Below are 20286 nucleotides of genomic sequence, written 5' to 3' on the forward strand. Positions count from 1 at the left end.
GGGCTGTTCTACCGAACGTGTTTCCTCGTTTCCCAGTGACAATTATCCGCTTTTAGCGTAGCAAGTTAATTTAGAAACGAATGGGTAAGTTTCATTTAAATTGTTTTCAAATTTTTCATCATTAACGTAGCCTCCAATTCAAACGTTTATTAATTATTCCACTTCAAACATTTTCATTTGTTACTTAGAATCCTTAGAATTTCCTTTTTTACATTATGCCAGGCAACAAGAGATTACGTTCCGTATTCATTCTAAACAACGACTAAAAATATTCTACCAGTTCAGTTTTTTTAGTGTGCTATGCCAACGGGGTGCCGAGCCGTTCGTTCGTGAGCTACGTCAGGCCCAGTGTTCGTAGCCGACATTGTAGTCCCTGAGCCCGCGTGCTGTACGCGCACAGATTGGTCTATGAAAATTTATGAAATCCGTTGTTTATTAACAACTTAAATTCGGGAAATTTTTTTTCGGTTTATGGTTATTAGGTAAGCAACAGAAACCTAAAATCACCTTACACTATCGTACAAATACTACTGGTTCCACTAAAAAGTGTGAAATAAAATAATTTTTAACAAAAAACAAATCCGACTTCGAAATGCACTAAAAAGTGTAAAATAATTTCTATTTCATTTATACTAATATTCCATAGCTATTAATAATATCTACTTAATCGTTAACTAGGATACCAAATACATTTCAAAGTTTTCAGAGGCGGCGCAAAATTAAAAATACCCGAATAAACGATGCTGCCAATAACGATTTGATTGCGCTATGGCAAACTTGGTAATTAATAAGTCGTAAGAGAAAAAGCGGAACGTTATAGGTCCGGCTGAAAACATTTGTAATTTTAACGATTGTATCAGAAATTGGCAGCACTCCTGATGTACATGCATTATACTGCAGTTCACGAGAGACCATACTTAACTCGCGCAGCTCTCTAGGTCTAGAGAGATTTTTAATAACGTGTTATTCCCCTCTTCAGCTTGTTTCTTATTATACTTTGCGATCATATAAATGGTGGGCAGAAATATATGACGTACGATAACTGATAACCGGTGATGATATTGTAAAGTTTCACGATATAATGAAATTGCTATTATTTTTCCAAAAAAAATGATGTGAACGCAAAGTAAGAAGCAAGCTGTAAAGGGGAATCACACACGCTATTAAAAATCTCCCTAGACCCAGTGAGCTGCCCGAGTTAGTGCGATCACTCGTGAACTGCAGTAGAGGATGATCCTCTCGCTAGGGGAGACAAAGGAACACTGGCGACAATGGACCCGTTGACCGCACCATAAAGAGGTCCGTATTGTCACGTACCATCGGGGACCTACCCAGGCCGAGACGACTTTGTGTGTCTTCATGGTGCGGTCAAGGGATTCATTGTCGCCAGTTCCTTTGTGTCCCCTAGCGAGAGGATCACCCTGTATAGTTAATTCGCAATGGATATGTTGATTCCCGTTGAATATTGTTTACTTGAAATTATCAAATGGGTCATTTATCATAGGTTGCCGACGCCCGAGTTAGGATCTTCCTAGTAGAGGAAAAGTTTTTAATTTTGCACCGCCTCCGAAAACTTTGAAATGTATTTGGTATCCTAGTTAACGATTAAGTAGATATTATTAATAGCTATGGAATATTGGTATAAATGAAATAGAAATTATTTTACACTTTTTAGTGCATTTCGAAGTCGGATTTGTTTTTTGTTAAAAATTATTTTATCAGCATTTGATTTTCGAAAGATCTGAAAATCTTTTCTGCTGAACAATCGCTGGCGTCCAGATGAATTAGTTGCAATAACTCTGTACGCACTACGAAACTACATGGCTCCACATACCTCACCGCTAAGGTAAGCCATTTATCATTAGTCGAGTCCGACGTTTCGTCCTCGTGTATTGTTCGGAAAATTCGCGTGGTCGGAGCAGGCAGAAAGGTAGTACGCACATTGACGATCACAGCAGTTTATTATAGAGTAAGAAAAATATGTATACAAAAGAGTTCACACGCGTGGTCACAAATCACACGAGTATGCGAGAAAATATGTACAGTATTTACACTTATGTTACTTATGACTAATATACACTTATGACTAATTTATGCGAGGACAAAGAGAAAACTAGAACGGCGCGGTCTGAACAATTCCGCGTCGCGTGGTCAAAAATGGCGTCTTGAACAGTGTAAAGGCTTGGAAAGAGTTGAATGCACTTTCACGACTTGAGGCACAATCGGTCGATGGTTCACGACTAAGCAAGGACTTGGACGTCGAGGCGGAATTAAGCGAGCAAACGTACTTGTTAAATTCGTGTATTTAAATAAAGTCACTTGACAAGCGCGTCAATTCTTTAATTGTTTCTGACACAAACACAATGTGGAAATCACTTTCCAGTGGTAAAGCGGTGTTGGTTTCTCGGACCACGAACACGAGAATCTTTCATTTAATGATGGTAACGGTTTTAATATTCACAACAGGCTCGGTTTAGATGCTTACTTTTGGATGGCTTTCGCACGAATAACGAAAATTGTCCGGAGCGATCCAGAATCGAAATAGCGGCGCGAGTATCGCTTATCGACCTGGTGCGTGATTAGGCTTCGATAATTCGAACTAGCGCCGAGACTTTTACCGACGGAGTGAGACGCGTACAAACAGAGATTCGCGTGTACGGAGGAGCACGTGTTCACACGTCAAGCGATTGTCCAAGAAGACAGAAATCAATCATGACCAGTGATGCCAGAACCGTGGGACGTGGGACAAATCTTTACCCTCTCCACGACGTCCCACGACGTCCCAGTGACTCCCCTACCGCAGTTGTTTCATCTAACACAAGCGCGTTGTCCCACGTGTCCGTGTGAGCTCTCTGCGGGTTTGGCAGAGTTCGGCTGCTCTCGTCATTTCTACGTTATCGGCTCGATGCTCAAGCCGCTAAAGCACGTGGCAGCAGCATCGACGAATCGACAAAATAATATAATTTTGTGCATGGCAATATGGCTGAATTAAGAAACCAGGAGAATCAGTTCGAATCCCGATTTTACGGTTTCAGTTCTGATTCTTAATACATTAACGTTTTTCTAATACATAAAAATACATTTTTGATACATTAATACTATGAAATACATTAACTTGGAAAGCAGTTTAAAAAAGGAGTTGAACTGCATCTTTCTTTGATATTTTTTTTAATATTTAAGTTTTATATATATACATATGTATGTACGTACATATGTTAAAAGTACGTGATACAGAAGTAATTTCTTCAATTAGATATTACTGTTATTCTAACTATTACAATACATAAATTCGAAGACATACGAGGAAAATTGGTTAGGTTAAATTGTAAGGATATAAAGAAATTTCAATCTTTAACGGTTTGTCAGTTTTATATCTTATTCCTTACAACTATTATAATTTTATTCTCTGAATGGTCATTACAATGAAAGATGGATTAAATACAATTTGATTTCTCATTTAATTTGTTATATACATATCAGGTTTCTTGCAACTATTGTACCTGGTCCACGCTTACACGATATTGCATATTTTACTTTCCTATAATACAACAAGGAAACAAAACTATAATATAGTGATTACCATAATACAATAGAAAATGTTAAGCTTGGTATAAACCTTGTTTTTTTTGTGTACTTAATCTGCACTTACGCTTCGTTGCTTTATAATGACAGATTTTTCTTTTAAATGAAACTTCCACTAGCGTATTGATGAAATTTTTCGATTAAAACAAGATGAAACACGACATAATTTGAATTATAGTTACTTTATATATTTGCATTAGGTTTTAAATAAATAAGTAAATATAATGCAAATTATGTCGTGTTTGGTCTTATTTTAATCAGAAGAACCTTCCAATTACATTGGTAAAAGTTTCATTTAGCAAAAATGAAAAATAAAAAAGTTATGGTTAAATTAATATTGTCTCACTCAAATGTTTTTTCTCGGGCCCTTTAATTCTCGGACCTCTTTCTCTTTCGCTATTTGTCTTTTTCTACGTTTGCCAGCATTCAAGAACTCGGTCGAGTTGTGTCGTTCTGCCAGCCTCGCACACTTTTAGGAGAATCGGGAAAATCCAGCATAATAACACGTTCTATGCTGAAAGAATATACTAACTTATCTGTTTAATAAAATTTTAATAAATCTGGCAATAGATTTATTTTCTGACTGCTTTTCTTAAGTAATCAGAATTTCACCATTCTCCTGTACAGATCGTGTGTAGCAGTTTGTAGCAAACTCAACATGTTTTCGATATTATGTCTAATATACAACCGATCGAAAAATATTAAAAATCCAGGATATTTTGTGCCGCTTTTTGTATGTCAAGGGCCATCGAAATGAAATAAATGACCAACAATGAATAGTATAATATATGTGATCGCTGTTTATCTATTTCCTTTCTACGATGTACAGGATTGCCTCGAAATAAGCAAGTGGCTCGAGACCTAACAGTTGCTTATTTCGAAACAGAGACCACTTGCTTATTTCGAGGCAATCCTGTATTTCTTCCGCAAGAGACGGTTTCCTAACAATTTACAGTACAGTAAAATCTGGATATACATATGCAAGAGAGATGGGATCCAAGCGAGGTGTCGAATCTCGGGTTACGCGCGACGCCAGCCAAGCGTGAACGTAGAAAGCGACAGGCAGTGGAGGAGAGAGAGAGGTCAAATGATCAAACGAAAGAGCCGAAACATATCGGTGTGACTAATACTAATTCAGTTATAAAACATTTTTATTTTTGACTTTTTTTAAATGAAATTTTTACTGGCGTATTGACCAGATTTTTCTGATTAAAATGATACCAAACACGATATAGTTTGAATTGTAATTACTTGCTAAAATTGATGTTAAAAGTAGACGAAAAGTCAGAGAGATCGAATCAAAATATTGCATATGCATATCCGAGCGAGGTGTCGAAGTTTGATCGGACGTCTTGCATTATATGTACCCAGATTTTACTGTACTGTAAATTGTTAGGAAACCGTCTCTTGTGGAAGAAATACATCGTAGAAAGGAAATAGATGAACAGCGATCACCTTTATTATACTATTCATTGTTAGTCATTTATTTCATTTCAATCGCCTTTAGCATATAAAAAACGGCACAAAATATCCTGGACTTTTAATATTTTTCGATCGGTTGTGTATTCTACATAATATCGAAAATATGTTGAGTTTGCTACAAACTGCTACACACAACCTGTACAGGAGAATGGTGAAATACTGATTACTTATGAAGAGCATCCCGAAAATAAAAATTTTTTTAGACAGATAACTTAGTATGTTTTTTCAGCATAGAATGTGATATTATGCTGGACTCTCCTGATTTTGCGTTACGTCCAAATATTCGATGAATAGGTAACGAAAATGTGACGCTGGAAGAAGCTCGTGCGAGTTCTTCAATACTGGCGAACGTAGAAAAGAACAAATAGCGAAAGAGAAAGAGGTCCGAGAATTATAGGGCCCGAGAAAAAACATTTGAGTGAGACAATATTAATTCAACAATAACTTATTTATTTTTCATTTTTCCTAAATCAAAGTTTCACCAATGTAATTGTAAGGTTCTATTGATTAAGATAAAACCATACACCATATAATTTGCATTATTTTTACTTATTTAGATATAAATAAGTAAAGAAATAATTATAATTCAAATTATGTCATGTTTGATCTTGTTTTAATCAGAAAAATCTCACAAATAGCAACATTTTCATTAAAAAAATTCAACAATTTTGATTGCGTTAGTATTGTCTCACACGCATCCGGGTATTTTGCTTTTTTCCCTGTACTCTGCCTCGATTCTCGGCTGTCACCACATCGAACGCGAGCCGAATTCACTCGAGAAACGTGTTCTGTACATACACGATTCGAGTTCGCATTCGGTTCGGATTGAAATGCACTAACCGAGATTTTACTGTATTTTCACATTTTTATGCTGCTGGTGGCCGTGAATAAAAAGAGCATTTTACAGGATATAATATACATGAAATAATATACATTGAAGAGGCAAAGAAAAAATGTACAGTGGCGTCAACTCTGTGTTAACATGCGGCGCGAGCCAGGCATGAACGTAGAAAGGGACAGACAGTGGAGAAGAGAGAGGTCCAAGGATTCAAAGCTACGAGCCGAAACGTATCAATGTGACAGATGCTTTTTTATTTTTGACTTTTGCTCAATGAAACTTTTACTGACGCATTGTCGGACTAATTGCCTTGACGAGCTGGCTAATAAGCCTATGCTCCAACAGTGCATAATATATTACTATTCTCTTATTCGGTCGGGAAGGGCAAGAGTATATTATTTTCAATAAAATAATTTTTAACAAAAAATACAACCGACTTCGAAATGCACTAAAAAGTATGAAATAATTTCTACTTCATTTATACAAATACCCAACAGCTATTAATAAAACCTATTTACTCGTTAAATCGTATACTAAATACATTTCAACCTTTTCGGAGGCGGCGCAAAATTAAAAACTTTCTTCTACTAGGAAGATCCTAGTTCAGGCGTCAGCAACCTATCAAATCGTTATTGGCATCATCGGGTATTATTAATTTTGCGCCGCCTCCGAAAAGGTTGAAATGTATTTAGTATACGATTTAACGAGTAAATAGGTTTTATTAATAGCTGTTGGGTATTTGTATAAATGAAGTAGAAATTATTTCATACTTTTTAGTGCATTTCGAAGTCGGTTGTATTTTTTGTTAAAAATTATTTTATTTCACACTTTTTAGTGAAACGAGCAGTATTTGTAGGATGCCGTAAGGTGGTTTACCGTTCTTATTGGTTAATTATAACGATAGTTTTCAACGCTAACAAGTTCCATACATTTTTGCAAGTGGGATCATCGCGGAAATATCTCTTATTAAATGCGAAAGGTTTCATCGCGATCGGTACATGCCTTGCAGAGTATACATATGTATATAGAAACAGTAGAGAATCGGCGACTGCATGCTGACTCATACACCGGTAGAGACACGTAGGCATACGTAGAATTCAATGTAGTAGTAACAATAGTTTTTCACGAATATCTCGGAAACTAAAGCTTTCCGTTAATTAAGCATAAGGAAAAAGTTGTTCAGAATCATGCCCCCGACAACATATTAAAAGATCATTGAAATCGTCCAACCTTGTGATTAAAAACTTCATGTATTTTGCAATAATAATGAAAAAATGAAAAATTTTTTTCTAATGGGACCAATCGGAAGACATACCCTACAAGATGCAAAAGGTTTCGTTTCAATTGGTCCATCTATCTCGGAGTAATCGGTGAACACACAAAAAAAAAAAAAAAAAAAAAAAAAAAAATACATACTGATCGAATTGAGTAACCTCCTCCTTTTCGAAGTCGGTTAATAATATTCACAAAGTGACGTCTCAGGCGTTGTACGTCATGGGAATAGTTTTCTGAGCAAGGGTTTCCACCCAAAACTATGGTAGTGATGTATGCCGCCGCGTATACACCACAACTGTAAGAATCTGGTTGTGCCTGAACCCTTTTAAAAAGTATATCCTTTTTGCGAATATGAGGAAATCGTAATGCAATATATTTTTTTTCTTCCTCTGCGAGCTTGTCGTATGCACTGCCAGGTAAACTGTCGTATACATGGAGTTTGTGGCCGTCGAAATAGATACTTCGCCAATGATCAGAACAGTTGCCTCCAATTATTTGCACGCTTTTGTCACTACAGCAGGGCTTGATAAATTTTGTAAACTGTAAGTATAGGACACTTTGCATTTCAAAAGGAGTACTATCTCTGACGACACGCAAAAATCGATCTAACGATTCATCGTTTAATTTACTTTGCACAGGTAGTACATTTTTCTGTACGTCAGTTACGGAAGAAACAGCAGTCTCCAATATATAGTATCCTACATCATCATCTATTAAGTTTTCTTCTTGGTCTGAATGACTGACAATGATACACTCGCTAGTTACTGCTTCAACGGTCATATTTGATGTTTCAACACTGTTCTGCATCATGTTTTCATATGTACGCTTTTTTGCGATTTGATGCGAATTCTGATTGATGCGCCTTCTTTTGCCCGTAGTATGTATTCTGTATATACATATAAATTGTTAGCAGTTACAGTTTTCTATAAGCTTTTTTGAGGGAGAGTCTTCTCCTGGTATTTTTTTTATTTTCCATTTGTGGTTATTTTTTTCACAAATGCTTGGAAATTTTATCAATAATATATATGTATGTCTTCTATGCGAAGATGCCTTATTGTTAGAAAGAAATAAATAACAACGACAGCCATGGCAACGCTCTAAAAAGAAACGAAACGCCAACGCGCTCTCGTTTTTCAATTTTACTGGCGTCGTTGAACTTGGACCGTGCACAAGGTTTCGGAGAAAGTGAACAGAAAATAGAAAAAGGCGACAGTAAGTGTTTCTGGTTTTCTTTACTTCGCGAGTGTCATTGACAATTATAATAAGGTGACCATTTGTACCAAAAATATTTTTTGCTTTGTCTCATATACAGTGGGTTTATGTGAGCCTATAATGAAAATTTAAAAAATGTCTTTCGTAGATTAAAATGAGTTATGTGCATGGTTAAAATTTCGACAAATATAACAGACGATTATTCCAACAATTATTGCAAGAATTCTTTCAGAAACCGTTGCAATGGTCGTCTGTTTCATTGTCTCTTGGACACGCGTCTAGAAAAGGTAATTTTCTAACTTTTTGATTTTAGCCTGTGATGAAAATTTAAAATATGACACTTGTAAAAAATATGTTATAAGGATGCTAAAAATTTAATCGAGATCGGTTAATTTCAGAGTATTGCGACTTCTTACATGAAAAGTCACGATTTTCAGAAATAAATTACTTGTAACTTCTCAGTGCATTGACCGATCTCGATGAAATTTTTAGCATACACATGACATATTTTTTACAAATGTCATATTTTAAACTTTCATTACAGGTTGAAATAAAAAAGTTAGAAAATTGCCTTTTCTAGACGCGTGTCCAAGAGACAATGAAACAGACGACTATTGCAACGGTTTCTGAAAGAATTCTTGCATTAGAATAATCGTCTGTTATATTTGTTGCAGTGAAGTTGGCTACACATACATTTGTTATGTCGCGAGCGAGATACGGCGAGCGACGTACAAAATAAAAAAAAAATTAATAATTAATAGGATTGTGGTTAACAATACGCGGTTGAGGACGGTATTAGCGCTGCCACCAGTCCTAATCGCTCGTGACGATGTTGGGTCACTCACAATTAGAACAATAAAAGAGTTGTTAAATAAGTTAATAAATTAATTGAAAGATTAATCGGGTTCGTCAATACTCTAGTCCCATACGGGCCCCTCGTGTGAATTTGTACGAAAATGGTAGGCGTGAAAATGAAGGAAAAGGAAGTGGTTTGAAACGTAAATGAATTAAGCTAATTAGGTGTAACAGAAATATAATCTCAGAAAAGTAAATGTGACATTAAAAGTGGTTGGTTAACAGGAAATACGCAGCTGTTTGAAATACAAGAGAAAATAAATATATTATTAAGAAAAGTATAAGGTTATATGAAAATGAAACTATTGATTATAGAATGGATCCGGTAACAAATGTACTATTGATTAATGGTTAGTTAAAATTTTGATTATATAATTCGATAATTCGAGCGACGATGTTCGGTGAAGAATTATGCGCGAACAAGAAAGAAAGAACGGTCCCAGAGGGTAAATTACCAGAGCCACGGTTTCGTGGGGCCGTCTTCTTTGCGTGTGAAATCGGAATTATTCAAGAATATTAATATTCGATACCTTATGTCTCTATACTGAACGGAACGATCTAGAGGGAAACTTTCCAGAATACGCAGTTTCGTAGATCGCCCGTTTTGCCTCACCACGTCCAGATTCGTCGTATTGGATAAAATGAAATGGACAACTTACCAGGAATTGATGTGAAATAGTATCTGATAATAGTTTTGATTGTTTGCTTATTGCACTGCACTACGCGTTCGCGATCGGCCTTTATTACGGTGTTACTAGACGAATTCAAACTATTACAAACGAACACAAAGTATTTTTAAATCAACGCGGCGCGGAAAAAGAAAAAAAAAAAAAAAATAATTAATACACGAGACGATATAAAACGAAAGAGAAAAGATAGAAATTGAAGAGTATGAAATGAATTTAACGTATTCGTTTGAGTCCTTGTCACCAAAGCGCGAACCGAAACACTCTCGACACTCTGCCTTGAAGAGGACTTGCCGAGCAATCTAATTACGCGATTTGCTAACAACTCTATCTCTACGCGAACACGGGCTCCCCGTCACGCACCTTGCGACTTATCGACGAAGAGTAATTTGCCTCAGTCAAGCGATCGTGTCTCAGGGTTCGACCCGCGATCAAGGGCCCAAAGTGGGGATATCATTTGGCAAATCAGGGTGCGTGTCGGAGGGGATATCCTGCGCGTATTGGGCTAGTTGGCTGCTCTTCCTAGTTCTCTCATCCCTTCTTGACTTTTCCTTCTACTTTCGTTTAAGGTTGTCCATTTCCTTCTACCCCTCTAACGCTACGACGGATTTCATGCGTCGCAATTCTAAAGTTCTGGAATATTCGAAATCTATTACGACTTAATTCATTCGAATTTGCTAATTAAAGAGGCTCTTACAATGACCATTAGTTGAATAACGTTAATTATTATTCATACGTTAATTATTCTGTTAATCTCGTTGTTTAGCGGTTTACGCGAGATACAACCGGTGTTTTATAATCGTCGACAAATTGCGGATACATGCGTGTCGCATTTAGTTAATATTCATTCCGCGCTTATTAGTTATTAACATTCTTATTCGTATCTCGACGATTTACGTATATTCGAACGTTCTACGTTTAACGTTTAACGACGATGTTTATGGTCTCGATCGACCTTTGTCTCGAACATTCGTGAACAATTTCGAACTACAGCGGTTGTCACGCAAACCCTCGCATTTTAATATCATTCAAACAGTTTCATTCCGTTAAATTCCAATCGCTTTGTTCTTAATCACATGCACTCCTCGTGGAAGGGTCGGCTGACGCATGCTTTGCAGGTATGAGAGGTACCTCGCTAATAAAATAGAGGAAAATTCTTCTTTATGTTGCACGGTTAAGTTGGGAAATTTCCAAGTGCGTCGCACTGCTTAACCGCGCGGCGAAGGATGTTTATGGTACCTCTCCCTAAACGGTTTCGACTTTCGAAGTTTTTGTCGCTGCATAGTTTCGACAAGGCAATCATCCCAAGGAAAGGTTGACTTGTATTATTTGAAAGAACTAAATATAGCCTCCTTTGTGTGCCTCGCCTGGGATTATCTCCAAGTGCTTCGCACTGGCGAGGTACACAAACTTGGTATATTAACGGTTAAACTATTGAAACTAACAAGAGAAAAGAAAAAGGAGAATTATAATTTTAATCTCAAACTCCTTTCTTGTGTTCTCCGTGAGGAATCACTTCCAAGTGCACACGCACCCGACGGTAGAGCACAAGATCGGAGGAGCGCGAACAGGTAACGAGGAGAAGAAATAAATTAGCAAGGCCCTTCCTTGCGTCCCTCACGTGGAAAGTTTCCAAGTGCAGCGTACTCGATGAGGAACGCAAGGTCGGGTTTATGAAAATGAACCCGGACGTAACACATTCACTAACAAATTCACGCTTTTGTCTTCCGAAATATCACCCATGTTTAGTTTCTATTTTTATATTATTATATATGTATCCATTTCTATTTCATTATATATTTTTTTTTAAATGATAAAGAGTACAAAGAGGAAGCTAAGCAACCGCAGCCGGAAATGCTGTTGCAGCTGCAGCATCAAATACTGGATATACAAGAGAAAATTGAAATGTTAAAAAAACAAGGAAAACATGATGGATATATCGTAAGTCGTTTTTTTTACGTTCATGTTTGTGCGATTTCTGATATTCTTTATTTATATATAATAACATAATTTTTTTCCACAACAGACGGCACAGGCACAGCGGTCGCAGCTGTTACATTTGTACGAGCCTGATGAACCAGATGAGCATATAGTAAGTTGTTTTTTTACGTTCCTGTTTCTACGTTACTTCCTTCTTCAATCCACTGTTTATGAATAATAACATAATATTTATTTTTCCAGTCAATCAGGTCCATAGAGCGGCTGCGAATTCGGAAAATGCGCAGAAAATTAAACCGGCTGCGGCGGCAGAAAATGCCAGTACAAGGTCGCGGTCGCGGTCGCGGTAATAGAACAACAGGAGCTATCATTAATTTAAATTATTATTCATTTATTTTATTATATTTATTAAAAAATATATAATATTTAACAAAAATTACGTTATTATCATTTATTCCCATATTCCTTTTCCTGTAGGAAATAAACGGGATTTGTGCCCAAAATACTATAATCTTTATTATTCGCCTTTTCACGTATACCCACAATCGCTGTAGTTCTCTTTCTGCCTTTCATATATTTCATAGGTCATGTGTACAGTATCGTATTTTACATTTTAATATAGTTATCCTAGCATCCGTGTTATTTCGGTGTATGCGAAAAGTGACGTAGCATTGCATGCCGTTAGTTGGATGCGATAACTGAGGTAGGTAAAAATTAATAGGAGAGTGTGAAGAGATCCACCACCACCCCCGTCAAAGATATTATTATACACCTCATCATGTGTAGTGTGTGCACCGCCGAGTGTAGTCGCAATAGACTATAGAACAGCTCATCATATGAGCTGTGTGCACCCGCAGGTGCATTGGGACCTTAGATAGCAATCGTTTATTATACACTTCATCATATGAACTGTGTGCACTCGTCGGTGCAATTCTGATTTTTATGTACATCGTCACATGTACTTTCTTGTGTACTGCTACATGTATTGTTGCTCTGTTTTATGTATGCAGGCTCTCTAATAGGTTGCTGCCGATTAAATCTGCTGTCTATAATTTCTGGCAACATGGAGTCTTCATAAAACCTTTTCAGTTTTTGCTCCATTTCTGTTGCCCAGAATCTGTCGTCTCTTTGTACTTTTGTAATTTTTATTCCTTTCTTTGTCCATAAACAGAATAGAGCACCTTGTCTATTCGTTATGTGTAACTGTCCTTGCACTTGATAATAGTAATGATGAATTTTATTCATTTCATCACCCCGGCAAATACGCCGTATTGCAGGAAGTTGCTCTATTGCTTCAGCAGGCGATAAATCCTTCGCCGATTCAGGGCATTTCACTTCGACGATAGTATCATCGTCCACGAAGCCGTCAGGAGTTGCACCTAAATAAGGCATAACGGCATCGATGAATAAACCACACGGTAGAATATGGATTCCCAGTTCCGTTTCCAATTGTCTCAAGGCATTTGCCTCGTTCTCTCTTCCGTATTCAAGGGAACGCAAATATTGAATTTGCGGATACATTATACTCTTTATCGTATTTCCTCTTGGTGTATTCTTTCTCAATCGGCATACCTTGCCGAAATGTGATGCAGTTAATAATTTTTTACGGTAGGCTATCCATTTTTCGCTCTTGGCCTGATCGCGAGTTTCCGCTTCAATTTTATGTCTCATCGTTTGCCACTGAAAGAGTGTAAGCATGTGCCTCTCACACTCAGAAGAGAATACTGCTTCTTCCATATCCGGTTTTTCGGCCGTGGGGCCGTAATCTTTGTCGCACGATTGCTTTTCGTATCGAGAAGAACATGCTTTGGCATTTTGCTTATATTTCGCTGCCATTTGCGATGCATGCTTACGTCGTTGTTCCATATTTTGTACGATGGCTGTCGGTTCCTTGTTCATAGCAGTACTCAATCGGCTGAACGACTCTCTTGAATTGAAATGAAGAACAGCAGCAGAGGCTCTACCCTGATACGAGCCCTTACGTCCAAAGTTTATTCTTTTGCCACCGATGAATTTCGCAATTATGTTATTGAAACTTTCCACTGCATTATTATTTAATCCATATAACAAGCTTTCAGCTTGAGGAAAGAGCGGTTGCATCGCTTCTTCAATGCTTTAATAAATACCGCATTCTTTCAATTGTGGAACATAGTTCACTCTGTTCGGGTCAGAGTATTTGTTGCAGAAGTATGCTAGTAGTTGACACTCCTGATGTTCACCGAAAACATGACTCGCTACATTTTTCATATCTGTTTTTAAATTTTTTATTTGATCAGCGAGTGTTACTTTCTCTTTGTATCGGTATTCTGCAGCTTTTTTCACACCAGTGCGTAGGCGAAGGGCATTCTCCTTTACAATAGCTCGTAGTTCCTTGAAGCGACCTTTTGTGGCGATCTCATTTATTTTTCTACTGAAGTTGCGTAGCAGGTGATTGGTGCATTCAATTTTGCGTATATGCACCATATACTCTTTGTATGGATCATTGTCCAATATCTTTTTATATACACTGCTATCTCCATCGGCAACTAATATTGAATATATCAGACCGTGCATTTCTATGCTGGATTTAAATCCGTCTACAATAGCAGCACTTTCCATACCAGTTGAATTCTGGTTACGACCCCAATTTTTGAAGCAACGATGCTGCCGTGCCTCTTCCTTCTTCTTGGCAGCGGTTTCGCAAATTATACAAAATTTATTCTTTACATTGATGTAGAGCACCTTTTTAGTGTGGTATCCCACGATGGCTCCTACACCAGAAAGAGAGTTGTAATCACCTCCACGGTATGATCTCTTCATCCAGCTGCCATCTGCGACAACTGGAATCCATGGTATATTACAACCTGGTAGTATATCGCCTCTTGCTATGGCTAGCTCTTTTTCTAATTTCCCTGCGTCTTCTATTTCTCGTTGCGCAGCCAATTCGAACGCATCGATTATTTCATCTTGGCATTTTTCGTAAATTCTCTTGCTCATGCAGGACACGTTCATGCCAGAAAGTATTTCTTCTAGTTGATTGTATCCGCCGCCCGTCATCATTGTACCGGAAACAGCGCTGCGGTTGATGTCCATCGTGTTATCACTGTTCTGAAGGCACGATACGCACTCAACGTGATTACACATTTGGCATTTTACTTTATACTTTTTTTCAAGTCCGTTTTGTTGACATCCAATTATTTGGAAGTGCTCGACGCCACAGCCGATACTTGAATGTTTTCCAAGCTGTATTATTTGCTTGAAAACATGTTGAAAATCGACGAAATCTATCCCGTTAGAAACTGGTTTTTCTTCTAACTGCGGTGATTCTGCTGTTTCTACTAATGCGTAATCTTCTAAATCAGATTCAATTTCTTCCACGTTTTCTTCATACGCTTCCACGGTCGAAAAATCATTCGCAGCAGGCGAGTGTGGAAGCATCTCATAACAGGTGGAAGGTTCTTCAATCACAGAAAAATCGTCAGCAGGAGGCGAGTGTGGCAGCAGCTCATAAGAAGTGGAAATTTTAATTATTTATAACTTTTAAATGCGTTCACCGATATAGATGAAATTTTTAGCATACACACAACTTATCTGAATCTACGAAAGTCATTTCAGTTGAAAAATTACCATTCTCTATTTTTTTTAATGATTTCAACAAATTGTAATTTTTTAAAACGATAAAAATACATATTTTAAATTTTCATGTTTAGGAACAGATAAATCAGGGGAGGAAAGAAAGTAGCGAGAAACCTAATGAGGAAATGAACAAGGACTTGAACAAGGAATTAATTCAATTACTCGCAACATATAAGAAACAAGTAAGTATATATATATAATTGCGATTTCTCAGCGTGGAATCAACATCCATATGATTATACTACAATAATTATGTTTATGTTCTATCATACAGAATGCAGAGCTCAAAAAGGAACTGAAGCGACTGAAATATAGTCGAGGAGCAAGAGGAGGAGGCAGAGGAAGAGGCGGAGGAGAGGGTAGAGGAAGAGGAGGCAGAGGAAGAGGCGGAGGAAAATGGGGCACTTATGGCAAAAATAATCCGACTATCATTTTTCAATAAATAAAAACAAACAAAAATACTATGGTTTCTTTGTTGTACATTCTATCCATACCCTAATTATAATATAAGTAAATATAATATTATTAGTACATAATTTTTTAATATATAGGTGTATTTAATAAAAAACATAAAGTAAAATATGTAAAATAAATACATATTCAAATTTTTTTTTTCAATTGGCAAGAAGTAGATAGATAGATAGCTTTATTTCTTGCCTTTCGGCTTTGAAAGGGGATTTGGCACGTGAGTGCGCCTACAATATTTTATAAGATATGTACATTAAGTTTAATACAATAACGCCCGTGATCTTTAGGTCTTCCTTCCCTGGCCTATCTCCTTCCTTCTTTGAATTATTTCCCTCATCCATTTTCTCCCCTTCTCTTGACCCTGCAAGATATTCCACCTTGTTAGATCATTATCCCTTTCTACTTCCCTACATTCTTTTAACAAGTGTTCTATTGTCTCCTCTCCTAGTCCACACATTCTACAGACGTTATCCTCCTTCTTTTTCCAGTATCTGTTGCCTCTTTCTTCATTCCCACATCTGAACAATTGGCAAGAAGTATTATATTGCGTTTTTATATTTAATTATATTTAAGAACAATATTTATATTCAATTATATTTGTGCATATTAACTAAGTTTGTTCATCTATTTGCTATTGACTTTTTACTGTAAAGATATTGTTTTTTGCCATGATTACACGTTAGCAGACGTTCTCCTTATACGCCACCTTCTAACCACTAGCTGAACTGAATTTGTCACGTGACTTGATCTGCATTATCCCCAAAATGGCGGAACTGGTCTGCGAGAATGCTTTTACGGGCATCCGTTATTCGTCCTTATTTCGCAACAAATGAAGACAAAATAGATCTTAATTTACAGGTAAGGGTTGTGGCTAGACCGCTCAACTCATGATTTCAATCACAGCACTTTTTTAGTGGCTTAAAAATGCTTCGATTCCGCGAATGCATTTTGTCGATTTTTTACCTCTTCTTTGGACGCTTATATTACTAAACATCAACATAATCCCACTGAAACATGAGTTGAGCGGTGTGCATTGGACCTTCCTCTTTCGAATAAGCCTTCACCCAGCCCTAAATGTTGCCATACAAGGACGAATAACGGAAGCGCGTAAACCCTTGTTTATGCCCATTTTTGCCGGTAATGTCAACGCGCTACTATTACCCGTGTCTACCCCCTTAAGGCGATGCGAGCGTCGAGGCCGAACTCCGAATTCCGCGTTGGTAAAACAATCAACGTTTCATCGAAAATTAAGCCGAACAGAAACTGATTTCAGCGCCACCTCATTTATCGCATCCAACTAACGGCATGCTATTTACGTTACTCTTCGCATACACCTAAATGACACACGGATGCTGCGATAGCTATATATATTATGTACGATGAATCAGACCAATTTTTGCGTGTCGCCGGAGAAACCACAGTTTCTCGAGCGAGTTCGGCTCGCCTTTAATGTGGTGACTGCCGAGAATCGAAGCAGCGTACAGGGAAAAAAGCAAGTTTAAATACCCGTGTACGTGTGAGACAATACTAACACAATCAAAATTTAAGATTAAAACTTTTTTATTTTTGAATTTTTTTTAATGACAATGTTATTAACGTATTTATGAGATTTTTCTGATTAAAACAAGATCAAACATGACATAATTTGAATTATAATTATTTATTTACTTATTTATATCTAAATAAGTAAACATACTGCAAATTATATGGTGTTTGGTCTTATTTTAATCAGAAGAACCTTACAATTACAGTGGTAAAAGTTTCATTTAGCAAAAATGAAAAATAAAAAAGTTATTGTTGAATTAATATTGTTTCACTCAAATGTTTTTTCTCGGGCCCTTTAATTCTCGGACCTCTTTCTCTTTCGCTATTTATCCTTTTCTATGTTCGCCAGCATTGAAGAAAGATGCGTGACAAAAAAATTTACGCGTCGGAGTTCATCGCCTCTTCGAGACTCGAACTTCCCATTCGCCACGATACATTGTATCGTCGTCGACGGTTCGATTGACGCACACATATTCACATACGAGCTGCGAATGAGCGCGCTGTCGAGCACAGAAAACGAACAAACTGCGCCCTACAGAAAAAACGAGGAACTAAATTTGTAGTCTGTTTTACCTTTTCGACGTCTTTCGCGAGTGAAAGATCAACGAAATCGCAGTTTTCGGTTTTTGTCTAAACGAAAGCTTGTACACCATCCCCTGGGTGCTCGTTTTGCTCTATTCGACCCAAAGAATGGCGCTCTGGTCTCTATTTGGACATTCGTTTCGCAAAAATGTTTATATTACAAATAAATTAATGCAGGTGAGTCCGATCCGCCATTTTCTTGACTGTGGACAGACACAAATTTCAATATTTTATAACTTTTTGACGATTTGGGACGATTTGCTCCAAAATTCGAAGCAGTTAGGATTTCCTCCTTCAAAGTTCTCCATAAATCTGAATCGTTTTGCTCTCCTGTGTTCGTTTCTATTATTGTACGATTTTTTGCATTGTCTGCAAGCTTTTGAAAATGTTCCTTGCGAAGTTGAAGCAGCATATCACTCGGAAGATCTGGTCTTTGCGAGTTTGGACCATAATATTTATCCGTTCCTTGCACTGGCTTTAATTTCCTTGTCTTACCATAGGTCATTCGAAATTGTTTCGTTTTCGCAACTTTTTTTTGTCGCCGTTCCTCCAATCTCTTTAGTAGTGGCGGAACGGTTTTACATATGTTCTTATGCATTTCTGTAAGTATTTGTTGCGTATTGTATTGCGTAACAGCTCCTGCAACACTAGCATTGTAGGAACCTCTTGCACCAAAATTAATACGTTTTCCACCAATCTCTTTGCAGATAATTGAATTAAATGTTTCTGCGGGATTGGTTGTCACATTCATTAACAAACTATCCGAATAGCAGCTGAGGAATCGTATGGCTTTCTCGACTTCGCTATACAGACCGAACAATTTCAAAGATGGAACGTAATTTTTCTCAGCTCTGTTTTCGTCCGGCATACACGTATGGTTGCGGCTATTGCACTCCTTATGCTCACCAAATATATGGCTAGGAATACTTAAAATGTCCTTCTGAAGTTCTCTAGCTTTGATATGCTGAGGCCCTTTTTCTTGTTTTCGCGCATTGTCTGCTAAAACAACAGCTCTACGAATATTTAAAATATTTTTTTTAATGATATTTCGGTATGCAACATAGCTACGAGCTCTGTGACCCTTCGTTTGCGTTTTCTCCGCAACGTGTCTCAACTTCTTACATAAATTACGAAGTAAGTGATTGGTACACTCTACTTTTCTAACAGTTACTTTTTGTTCTCGGTAAGGTCTGTTATTCACAATAGTATGATAGACGTTGCTATCACCATCGGCAACAACCGTTCTATATATCAAGCCATGCATTTGAATGCTGCAATTGAACCCTTCAGCAATAGCATCAGTTTCCATGCTACTAGAACTGGCATAACGATCATAATTTTTATAACATTTATGATGTTTTGGGGATTTAGCTTTTCGTTCCGCTATATCACATATTGTGCAGTATTTATTTTGTATGCCGATAAACAGAACTTTTCCTGTGCGGAAACCTAGAATGGCACCAACACCGGAAAGTGAATTATAATTCGTACCATACGATCTCTTCATCCAGCTACCATCCGCTATGACAGTTATGTACGGGATACCGTCGACGACTTCATTGTTTTCAGAAGCTAATCGTCTTTCTTCTTCACCTGCTGTCTGCATGATATGCATTGCGCTTTTCATAAACTCATCGACAAGTTTTTCGCGGTACCTGCGGTACGTCGTTTCAGCCATGCAGGGCATGTTCAGGGCGGCGCATAATTCTTCTAATTGTGCATAGCCGATTCCGACTGTAACAGTCGCGGTCGTCATGGCCTCATTTACATTCGTTATATCTGAATGCATAGGTTCCGACCAAACAGTATCTTCGTAATTGCACATTTGGCACTTGAAGAAAAACTGTGTCAGACACCCATGCTGGCGACTACCGATCATTTTCCAATCGCGGAAATGACATTCAATACCTCGCGCATGATTGTCGAACATTCTATGTATTTCATTCCAGAAGAAGTGAACGTCAACAATGCGGCGGCCTTTTGGCACATTTTCCGAAATACGTCCCACATCAAAGTGTCCGAGGCCTACGACGAAATTGTCGTCGCTATTGTCCAGGACGTTTTGTACAGTGAGTCTCTCACTTGTACATTCACATTGTACAACGACAGTTTCATCGTTTTTGCGAAGGGCGTTGTCTGATAAGATGCGCCCCACATCATTATTTTCGCGAAGGGCGTTTTCTGATAAGATGCGCCCCACATCTTTTA

The 20286-nt window shown here is 37.6% G+C and overlaps 1 long non-coding RNA gene across 1 annotated transcript; it reads left to right on the plus strand.

Annotated features, from left to right (window-relative positions):
• The first annotated feature begins 15564 nt into the window (after positions 1-15564).
• On the plus strand, positions 15565-15944 carry LOC117611470 (uncharacterized). The gene is made up of 2 exons (XR_013062527.1): positions 15565-15665; positions 15758-15944. It is a non-coding gene; the product is annotated as an uncharacterized LOC117611470 (long non-coding RNA).
• The last annotated feature ends 4342 nt before the right edge of the window (positions 15945-20286 follow it).

This window comes from Osmia lignaria, chromosome 8, assembly GCF_051020975.1.
Source record: "Osmia lignaria lignaria isolate PbOS001 chromosome 8, iyOsmLign1, whole genome shotgun sequence".
Taxonomy (NCBI): Eukaryota; Metazoa; Arthropoda; class Insecta; order Hymenoptera; family Megachilidae; genus Osmia; species Osmia lignaria.